The following is an 11,763-nucleotide window of genomic DNA, read 5'->3' as shown; positions in this document are numbered from 1 at the left end:
GCGTGCTCAAATCACGTTTCAGTATTACTCTGTTTTGACGCGGGGCAGTCTTTTAGGGATGGTCTGTTCACTGTATGTAAAATAATATTGATCATAGAATGAACACACCGGAGAAGGAGATCATTCGACCGATCAATTCCTTACCTGCGTTTTGTAAGAGCAATCCCATTGGTCCCATTCCCCGGCCCTTTCCCCGTGACCCTGTATTTTCCCCTTCAAGTATTTATCAAATTCCTTTTTGAAAGCCACGATTGAATCTGCTTCCACCACCCTTTCAGGCAGCGCATTCCAGATCATAACCATTCGCTGCGTAAAAAAAGGATTTTCCTCATGTCGCCTTTGGTTCTTTTGCCAATCACCTCAAATCTGGGTCCTCTGGTTCTCGACACTTCCGCCAATGGGAACAGCGTCTCTTTATTAACTTTATCTAAACCCTCCATGACTTTGAACACTTCTAGCAAATCTCCTCTGAACCTTCTCTGCTCTAAGGAGAACAACCCCAGCACGGCGTAAATGTGGTCAATTAGCTCCAATTTATTTATTTGGGCATTAAACAAAAAGTGAAAGACTGACAAGGCGTTGTCCGAACGGAAATCACTGCTTTAAGATAATGAATCCAATCGCTGCGTGGGCGCTGGGTTCAAATCTTACTACTGATAGAATTTCTGGCAATGTTCATTTTGACCTGTTCGCAGAAAACCCGATTGTCGTGCGATGGAGCAGAGGATGTGCAAGAAGCTGGAAGTGGAAGTGCAGATATTAGTTTCATCACGGGGACAGGACACGTTTCCACAGGTGAGGGCCTCTTACCTTAAGATTCTTTCCAGCAGAGTGGGACAGGTGATCAGAGTGACCGGACTCTAGCGGCGCAATCGGTCAGTGAGCGTTCCTTCCATGACAGTGCAGGATCGGGAAATGCCGTGGTTGTTAATTCGAGTCTCAGCAAGGTCAAACAATCCTTTTGCTCGTGAACATTTCAACCGGAGTTGAAGGTACAATTGGTGTGTTCCAAAATGCATCTACTTATTTGAATTGCCATGTGGTTCCGCCGGTCTGCGCTGTTGCAATAGCAGATGAGATGTTTAGCATTACTTGTTTTCCGGAGGGAGGCTGCGGAATTGGAACCACAAACTATGATTTTGATCCATCTAAATTTCAGGGATTTAACTGGAGCTTTAAACCAGCGGGTTGGACCGCTCAGGCAGGATAGTTTCCATCTTGCGATTTTTAGGAGCCACTTTTACAGGAATAGAATTACTGCAAGCAAGAATTCTACCCCTGAAGCACCAATGCTGTCACGGCAGCAGGATGCATGTGTCCAGTTGGAAATCTGTCTGAAGGAACATGCAGCATGACAGAGCCGGAAGTCCAGCGGATTGACATTCGGTCTGAGCAGATGTTGAGTCTCCTCCTTGAGAATGTTTCGCCAATCTTCCCGTCCTTGACGGACATCAATGATCCTGTTGCGGTTTTGCTGCAAAATTTCACTTCCCAGTTCCCGATCCCTGAACTAAAATCCAACTCTGGTGGGACTCGAACCCACAACCTTTGGATGTCTCCTCAAATCCTTAAGTAGAAGTCCAACACGCTATCCATTGCGCCACAGAGTCAGTTATGCAATGTGAGGCAGAGCGGGGATCCTGTGCTGTGGTTGAGGCGGTCAGGCTGCTCCAGCTTCCGCCTCTCACATTCCGAGAGCCGCGGCGGCAGTCTGCACCGATCGCCCTCCAATGGATCCGGCTCCAGCCGCTTGTTGTGGGCCTGGTGCAAGAACAGTCGCGTCTGACTCCAAATCAGAAGGCTGTGTGTTTTGAAACAGGTTGATATCGCAGCATTTTCACTGTGGCTCAGGGTCCTGCCGACTGATTTTAGATCGGGACAGTGTTTTGGGGATGGGATGTTCAGTGTTTGTGCAACAATATCAAAATGAAATTTGAGACATTAATGAGCTTTTTTTCTGTAACTTTCGATTTACACCCTCTCCAGTTTTATGTAGAAACAGTTAACAATGTTTAATCGATGTGGTGTGCAGCGTTTGTGGAATCAGTGTTATTAAATTTGATACTTTCATCTATTCCTTCTCTAACCCAAACTCTTATCATCAGATTTGTAGCTTCACCCTGTTTGAAATAGGTTACTCAGTGATATAAAGAAGTCAGAAACAATCCCGAAACCTCAGCGGGTATATTTGTTCCAAGGCTTTGTGATGGTCGCGATTTCCATGCAAATTTTCAATCAGCAAATCCCAAAGGGTGTTTTGGGTTTGACAAACTAATTTAAGTGCTTGATTGGTTCCTGGAAATGATCCAGTAGGGATTTCCTTACCTGTACAGATATAGAAATAAATACATTCCATCATTTCACAAATTACAGTTGCGTAAATAAATATATCGCGATATCCAACATGGAAAATCAGCTCTTCAAATTCATAAACAAATTTCCTCATTTTATTTGATTAATCCACTTCCGTTTCAATGTGGAACATATATTCAGAGCATCCCTCTAAACTTAAAGAATGGTAAAACAATTGCAGATTTTACAAACACATAACATGCTATCGTGTAAGTAAGATTAAGGCCTACTTTGTGAAATGTTTATTCTAATTGTCTTTATGATGTTACGAAAAGTATTTCTCGATGTTCGTCCCCAACTTAACGGAGAAACTAAGATGAAAAACAAAAGGATTTTTCAGAAACTATTTGGAGCGATTTGATCGGTTCCCCTTCTCCTTTCTGTAATTGTTACCTTTTGCTAATTGTTCATCTTGATCCGTTTGCTTCATTTTTTCCTCAGTCATTTATTGTGAATTTTCTATCCGTTAACGTTCTTAAATATTTGATTTGTTTGTTCCCTTCCTCTTGACTTGTGATTTGTTGACCTTCAGGTCAAAGTCTGAAACAGAAATGTGTTTATATTCAGGCGTGACTCTGCAGTATGAGACCGAGAGGTGATGCCGGATGTGTGACCGAGAGAACAACTGCTGGAGGCAGAACTGTCCGTAACCCAACATACCACGTGTGGCATTGCTCATGGTAGGTCGAATGACAATGTTTCATATTGACTGAACGGCTATGTATATAACACACAACGGATTTTACTGCTGCTTTAACTGGACAAAGTATAATCACCATAAATGCCCAAAGTCTTAGATCAGTTAGAATTGAATTGCTGTTGGTGAGGGGAGTTTGTACATTGGAAGGAGTTTATACATTTACAGCTCCAGGTAAACCTGCAAACCTCTCTCGCCTGTAGTTTACGTCACCATGAGGTGTCCACCTTCCTTTTTGCTTCTGGACTTCTGAGGTGTGATTGAACCTTACCAAAAGTTTCCTATAATTAGTAAGGAAGGAAGGTATCAGTGTAAATGGGAGATATAAACGTGGATGTTTCACTGGGTAACCAGGGGAACCAGATACACTGCTCATTCCAGTTATTTGTCCAGCAGGAAACAGAAATCATTCTCTTCAACTGTACTCGCCCGAAGGAAAAGAAAACAAACAAAACTGTTCGGTTCTTTGTTTTAGCTTCTTCTGCTGGTTTACGTTCACTAACCGAGAAAGTGACAGATAAAGAGACTGAGAGATTGGATTGGCTTTTTCACTTTGTAATCGATTATACTTCGTACTTATCGTAAGAGACGGTTCCATCCCAATTGTCATGCACCTGACATTCTCATTAATACTAAGATGTGTTCAAAATGAGTTTCTGCTAATTTTACAAATGCTGAACAGCGAAAACTGCTCTGAAACGAGTTTCGCTTCGTAACTTTTAATGGAGATGGGTTGCTGGTTGTAACTAAAGTAGTTTGTAAAATCAGCCCTCTGGAACAGTATCCTCGAAACGTGTTTCGGACACATTGTATGAGAGGTCCGTCTGTACAATGAAGGAGCACTTCCGCACTGCAGTTCTGGAATCCTTTCCTTGTTGACTCCGAAACTAATATAAATATTATTTTGTTAAATGTTATTTTGTTGCTCAACTCACAAATTGGGTAAATATCACAGAGGAGGCTTTAGACAATAAAGGACCCGACGAAACAGGCACTTTGAGCAGCGAAGCCACGGAGCCAAATCAAGCTGCAAAATCACCATCTGCTCTCACTGATACCTGTCAGATACTCGCCACTGTCTGTTGGAGTTTGAGGCCGTTTGGTTCATTTCTATTCCTCTTGTCCATTTCGCTGTGTTTATCTGTCAACCTGTCGGTTGATGCTGAATGAAAAATTAAATAAAATACACTAACTATCATCACATGGGCCAGTGGCGCAATGGATAACGCGTCTGACTACGGATCAGAAGATTGTAGGTTCGACTCCTATCTGGCTCGGGTTCATGCAATTTTATCTCTGACACTGGGGAACGAAGAATCAAATTTCGTGATAAGATATTGTTAATGGTGAAGCAGCAAAGAAATCATTCCATCTTGAAAGATTTATGTTCAGTTAAAAATGAAACTGTGACCACAACGTTTTCCAACAAGCCGCCTTTTAGTTTGATGTCAGACACACGAACATTGCAGCACGAGGTGGAGACACCGCGCTGATGATCTTCATTTGTTTCCGGGCCTTTCAGAAACTTCGTGCGACACAAGAGCTTTCCGACCCCCGCTAGCTCCTGGACGCGGAGGCGTCTGTTGAAATCAGCATTCACCGGCAGGACCGCTATTCTGCTCTCTTTGCCGGTCTGCAGGAAATCCGATGCTGAAAAACACAAATCAGGACGGACAGTCCTGGGAAAACAGTTAAACTTTCAGTGTTCAGACTTTGATGAGAACTCTCAACAAGACTTTGGGTATATATAAAGTGGGTGTGGTTTAGCAGTGCGCTGTTCTTTTATAAACAGTGGGAGTGTAGATATGAGTCTGATGTTATATATGAACTATGGGTGTGTATATCTGAGTGCGATATTTATATCTGAACTGTGGGAGTGTAGATATGAGTGCGATGTTTATATATGAACTGACGTGTATATGAGTGCGATGTTTCTCCATGAAGTGCGGAATGACTGGGAGAGGCAATTCCTCCCGGGGTTACATGTTCTTCCAACATAAGGACACAAAGTTCAATTAACAGTGGGAAGGAAATCGCTCAGTTGGGAGGGTATTAGACTAAAGGTCTTCTGATCTCGTGTTTGGGCTGTTTGAGTTATTTAGTTTCTGCTTCTTTGAATCCTAGAATCATAGAATGGTTTCAGCACGGAAGGAGACCATCCGGCACGTCAGGTCCGTGCTGGCCCTCTGCAAGAGCATTCCAGCACGTCACACTCCCCCGCAGTTTACCCGTAGCCCAGCACCTTTTCCCTTCAAGTACTTATCCAATTCCATTTTGAAAGCCACGATTGAATTTGCCTCCAGCACTCACTCAGGCAGTGAATTCCAGATCTTAACCACTCGCTGTGTAAAACCGTTTACCTCATGTCGACTTTGATTCTTTTGCAATCACCATAAATCTTTGTCCTCTGGTTCTTGACTCTTCCGACCATGGGAGCAGTTTCTCTCTATCTACTCTGTCTGGACTCTTCATGATTTTAAATACATCGACGAAATCTCCTCTCAACATTCTCTGTTCTAAGGAGAACAACCCCAGCTTCTCCAGTCTACCAACGGAACTTAAGTCCTTCATCCCTACAACCATTCTATTAAATCTCTTCTGCACCCTCTCTAAGGCCTTCACAGCCTTCCTAAAGTGCGGTGCCCAGAACTGGACACAATACTGCAGTTGTGGCCGAAGCAGTGTTTTATAAAGGCTCATTGTAACTTCCTTGTTTTTGCACTCTATGCCTCTATTTGTAAAGCAAATGATCCCGTGTGCTTTTTTAATCGCTTTCTCAATTTGCCCTGCCACCTTTAAAGATTTGTTCACACATACCCCCAGATTTCTCGGTTCTTGCAACTCCTTTCGAATTGTGCCCTTTAGTTTATTCCGCCTCTCCTCGTTCTTCCTGCCAAAATGTATCGCTTCGCACTTCTCTGTATTAAATTTCATCTGCCATGTGTCCGCCCATTCCACCAGCCTGTCTTTGTCCCATCACTATCCTCCTCGCTGTTCACTACACTTCCAAGCTTTGTGTCATCTGCAAATTTTGAAATTGTGCCCTGTACTCCCAAGTCCAAGTCATTAATATATATCAAGAAAAGCAGTGGTCCCAGTACCGACCCGTGGGGAACACGACTGTACACCTCCCTCCAGTCTGATAAACAACCGTTCACCACTGCTCTCTGTTTCCTGTCACTCAGCCAATTTCGTACGGCCACTGCCCCTTTTATTCCATGGGCTTCAACTTTGATGACAAGCCGATTGCGCAACACTTTATGAAACGCCTATTGGTAGTCCATATATATCATGTCAACCACATCGTCCTCATCGACTCTCTCTCTTACTTCAACAAAAAACTCAATCAAGTTAATTAAACACGATTTCCCTTCAACAAATCCGTGCTGCTTTCCTTAATTAACCCACACTTGTCCAAGTGACGATTAACTTTGTCTCGGATCATCGTTTCTAAAAGTTTCCCCTTCACCGAGGTTAAACTGACTGGCCTGTCGTTCCTCGGTTTATCCATACACGCCTTTTTGAAAAAGGGTGTAATATTTGCAATTCTCCAGTCCTCTGGCACCACCCCCGTATCTAAGGATGATTGGAAGATTATGGCCAGTAACTCCACAATTTCCACCCCTAATTCCCTCAGCAAACTAGGATGCATCCCATCCGGACCAGGTGACTGATCTACTTTAAATACGCTGGCCTTTCTAATACCTCTTCTTTATCAATTTATAGCCCGCCTCGTATCTCAACTACTTCGTTTACTGTAACTTGGCAGCATCTTCTTCCTTGGTAAAGACAAATGCAACCCAGTCATTTAGTACCACAGCCATGCCCTTTGCCTCCATGCATAGGTCTCCTTTTTAACCCCTAATCGGTCCCACCCCTCCTCTTCCTACCCGTTTACTGTTCATGTGCCAAAATAAGACTTTTGGATTCCCTTTTATGTTAGCCACCAGTCTATACTCATACTCTCTCCATGCCCCTTTTTTTCCCTTTTCACTTCCCCTCTGACCTCTCCACATTCAGCCCGGTTCTCACTTGTATTATCAACCTGACATCTGTCCTACGCCTCTTTTTTCTGTTTCACCTTACTCTCTATATCATTCGTCATCCAGGGAGCTCTGGCTTTATTTACCCTACTTTTCCCCCTCTTGGGAATGTACCTAGGCTGTACCAGAACCATCACTTCTTTAAAGGCCGCCCATTGTTCAATTACAGTTTTCCATGTCAATCTTTGATTCCGATTTACCCTGGCCAGATGCGTTCTCAACCCACTGAAATTGGCCCTCCTGCAATTAACTAATTTTACTCTAGATTGTTCCTTGTCCTTTTCCAAAACGATTCTAAACCTTGTGATACTATGATCGCTGTTCCCTAAATGTTCCCCCACTGACATTTGCTTCACTTAGCCCCCCTCATTCCCCAGAACCGGATTTGGGTCCATTCTCGCATTTATTTACACCGAAATTTTACATCCGCCACTGAAGGATTGGGGGTGGAATAGAAACGAATCAAGTTTGGGAAAAATTTCGATCGTATTCCTTTAGCTTTTATTTCTCTGTTCCCCTCTGTCTTTTTTCTCTTGGCTTTTTCTCCCCCGGTGCCAGGTGACCATTTGATTTGATGCATTTGTCGTAAACTGATGCCTTTTCCAGATCTCGGGGTGGTCAGACCCGCTCTGTCTGTCTGTTACTACTTCTGACCATTAATGGGAACAGGCCGCGAGTTAAACGTTTATCTGCAAACCAGAGGAAGACAAGTAAAAATAAAGATCTGTTTCTCCGCCACAGGGCAAAGATTCAATCGATGTTAACCAGAAAAATTCCCCTTCACTCTGAGTGTGGATTTGCTTGTAAATGTTGGATTTTAAAGTTGCAAAAAACCGAAAAAAATACATTGAGCTTCTGATGGCCCGAACGGGGATCAAACCCGCGATTATGACTAACCAAGTGAGCTAACGACCCTTTCCAATACTCCGTTATTGATTTGAATTATGTTTTGTACCTGTACGCTCGTTGGTTTATGTACATGGACCCCTAAATCTGTCTACTCCACAATTCCTAGCTTCTCGCCATTTAAAATATACTCTGATCTATCTTCCTTCGGACCAAAGTGGATGACCTCGCACTTTCCCACATTGAACTCCATTTGCCGCAGTTTTGCCCTCTCAGTTAATCTAAGAACGTCACTTTTCAACTTCCTGCTTCCATCTACATTAATTATTGCGTCACAGGAAGGCTGCGTGTTCAAATCACGCGGGGCTAACAGTTGTTTTTAGAGTTGATCGGATTCTGGATGTTCCAGAATGAATGTTTCATTTACCCCATTCTAAATATACAGAACCTTGCTCTAAAGTCTGTCTCCCGAGTTCCCCAGTTTCAGGGAGGTGTCTCATTCTGCGCTCGACTTTTACATCGAGTCTGCAGCACCGAAACAGGCCATTCGGCCCAACTTGTCAATGCTGGCGTTTATGCACCACACGAGCCTCCTCTCACCCTTCCACATCTAACCCGATCAGCATATCCTTCTATTCCTTTCTCCTTCGTCTGCTTAACTAGATTCCCTTTAAATGTATCTATGCTATTTGCCTCAACAACTCTTTGTGCTGGCATGCTCCACTTTCCACCACACCCTGGGTAAAGAAATTTATCCTGAATTCCCCATTGGATTTATTAATGACTATATTATACTTATGACCACTAGTTTTGGACACCCCCACAAGGCAAGTGGAATGATTATCTCTTTGTTTACCCTATCAAACCCTTTCATTATCTTCATTACTTCTATCAGGTCACACCTCGGCCTTCTCTTTTCGAGAGAAAAGAGCCTTAGCCTGTTCAGCCTTTCCTGATAAGTATATCCTCTCAGTTCTGGTATCATCCTTGTGAATCTTATTGCACCTTCCCCAATGTCCCTATATCCTTCTTATCATATGGAAACCAGAACTGTGCCCAGTACTCCAAATGTTATCTAACCTAGGTTCTCGACAAGTTTAATATAACGTCTCTGCTTTTCAATTCCATCCCTCTAGAAATGAACCCCAGTGCTTAGTTTGCTTTCTCATAGCCTTATTAACCTGTGTCGTGACTTTTAATGATTTGTGTCCTTGTGCCCCTCGATCCCTTTGCTCCTCTCCTCCATTTAGACTCTTATAATCCACGCAGTATGTTGCCTACTTATTCTTCCTACCAAAATGCACCCCCTCACGCTTACATATATAGAAATTAATCTGCCATTTATACGCCCATACTGCAAGTTTCCTATGTCTTCCTGTATTGTTCGCATTTTCCTTTGTATTAACTACAGCTCCCAATTAGGTGTCGTCCGCAAATTTTGAAATTGTCCTTCCGATGTCCGTGTCCAAATCATTAATGTAAATTTTGAACAACAGTGATCTCATCACCGATAAATTGTGAACAACAGTGGTCCCAGCAGGGATAAATTGTGAACAACATTGGTCCCAGCAACGATAAATTGTGAACAACAGTGGTCCCAGGGCTTTTGTCCTTGAACTGCAGTTGAAACTTTTGAATAAAATGAAAATAATTCCCCAAATCGCCCCACGTGAATCTCAAAAGCTTTGGGAAGAAGTTCAGTGCAAACAATCAGGAATTTAAAGGCACCTCAGTGACCTGCACTTGCTTTGAATGAGTTTTGTTCGCCATTACATTCGATCGTGAAATTGTTCTCGGCTTTCATCTCACTGAAGCAGAGAGTGGCCGCTTTGTATCTGTCAGCGTGTAAGTGACGAGGTTGGGCTAAGCACGGGTCTTATCCAATTTTTGAAATATCATCAAGCGCCGGGGAAAAGAAACTTAGAGTCGAACTGTCCCTATTAGTGATGAGTTGAAGGGAATATCGATCCAAGCAGATCTGGACAGCGCGCAGTGCAGTCTCACAGGTGTTCCAAATCCACCGTCCAGCCACTCGGCAATCAAAAATTTTGACTGAACTTTACTCTGGGCCGGAGTCACTCGCTGAAATCCAGTCCTTCTCGGGCACATTTTTTTCTTAACATCATAACCACTGGTTTAAAAGAGAAAACTGCCGTCCGTTTCACTGTAAGTGCAAAAGACAACTTTGTCGACACCGTGTCGTGTCACAGACCGGCGCGTTGGACCTGCTCATTTCAACTCATCTCATTTTCAGCAAACCAGAACGTTACTGAAATAGAGGATGGTGAATCACAGCTCGAAAAATCAATGCTGTCCATCACTGGGTGACTGAGTCTTCCAACATACCGGCATTTAGGGGCAAGGGGAGTTTGAAGTTCAGAAATAATACAGTACAGATTTTCACTCGTGCAAACTGCACACCCTTTATTTTGGAAAAGTGAACTGATGGTAAGAGAGCTGATACATTGATGGCTGCAAGCTGAAGCTTTCGCTCGGTGAATTAATGGTTCAGTGCGCAAGGCATCGTGTCTCTGTAGCGCAATTGGTTACTGTTAATTTATAATGGTCGGTGGTTCAATTCCACTCACAGAGAGAAGGGGGCAACTGTTACCTTAACATTAATTGTCTCGCATTGCCGGGTTTCTAAAGTGCTGCCACCAGCTGAGCACGGCTGATATTCCAACATTTCGCCTGCGGTCGGAGAGTCGGCACACGAACAATAAATAAAAAAAACTAGATTGACTTAAAGGTAATCAGAATTCTTCTTGACACACCAGGTCCGAAGAGAAGACTCACTGATTGTCGGAGAGCTGTCTCGCTGTGACGTGGATATTTCTGCAGTGAGCGAGATGCAAACTGTTTCCCATTTTTCCGCAATGAATGTCACTCCCCTTACTTTGGAAAAGTAAAATGGTATTCACATTCCGACAGGTTTCAGTTGATTTGTGAGGGATCATTAAAGGATCCTGCAGCGCTGCCTCCGTTAACAACAGCAGTTCCAAGCCGCATTTCAGATGCAGCAACAATCCCATCAGTTGTTCGCTGTTCCCCAGCTCCCGGAGTGCATGAGACCGTGACAGCAGCGTCATTCAGGCCGCCTGTCCGGCCCTGCTCTCTCCAATCACTGGCTGCAAACGGAAAGCAGCGAATACAGTCTCAGACCGAGCATTACTGCCCTTCCCTGGGAAACTGGGTACCACGGCCCGACCAAGCCTTCACAGACACCGAACACAGGTAGAGGAAGCTCCGGGAAGTTTATATCCTGATCACTTGGCCTTCCAGCAGGATTTGCCGAGAACCAAAGTGAGTGAAACTGTCATTAGGCCTCATTGAGAAAATCAGGGTCAGTAAATTACAGCTGCTGGAGTCAGGATGAGCCAGCGGTCTGAAGCGCTGTATTCAGATCGCAATTTCCCCTGGTGGTGTGGTTTCGAATTCTCACATTCAGTCCTTCACATGTCGGATTTTTTTTTGTTCCTTATGCTGGAGGTGATTTTTCCGCGCAGTTGATTTGCTGCTTCCAGAAAACCAATCCGACATCCGTCCACGGCAGGTTTGTTTTTATTGGTTGTAAGAATGTGTAGTGTTTGGGGTCAGCAGAACACGGCTCGTGGAATCAATCCATTGTGACATTGACCAGTTGTTCCAATACCTTAGTCACTCGCCTCATCTGGCGAAATGGGAATCCAGATGTGGATAATTGCAATTGCGATTATTAAATAAGAATGAGTAATGGATACAGTCTTTGGGCCTGTGTTCTCAATACTCATATTCGCATGACGTATGCATGTGGACTTTCAACTTTTTGTGTGTTTTTGATAAAAT

At 43.6% G+C, this 11,763-nt stretch overlaps 2 non-coding genes across 2 annotated transcripts; one reads left to right on the top strand and one right to left on the bottom strand.

Moving 5' to 3' along the window:
* Positions 1-1,518: 1,518 nt before the first annotated feature.
* Positions 1,519-1,610, bottom strand: trnar-ucu (transfer RNA arginine (anticodon UCU)). Its single transcript is given in 2 exon segments — positions 1,519-1,554; positions 1,574-1,610. It is a non-coding gene; the product is annotated as a tRNA-Arg (tRNA).
* A 2,643-nt stretch (positions 1,611-4,253) lies between these two features.
* Positions 4,254-4,326, top strand: trnar-acg (transfer RNA arginine (anticodon ACG)). Its single transcript has one exon. It is a non-coding gene; the product is annotated as a tRNA-Arg (tRNA).
* The last annotated feature ends 7,437 nt before the right edge of the window (positions 4,327-11,763 follow it).

This window comes from Heptranchias perlo, chromosome 20, assembly GCF_035084215.1.
Source record: "Heptranchias perlo isolate sHepPer1 chromosome 20, sHepPer1.hap1, whole genome shotgun sequence".
NCBI lineage: Eukaryota > Metazoa > Chordata > Chondrichthyes > Hexanchiformes > Hexanchidae > Heptranchias > Heptranchias perlo.
This window is presented reverse-complemented; position numbering and strand designations above follow the sequence as displayed.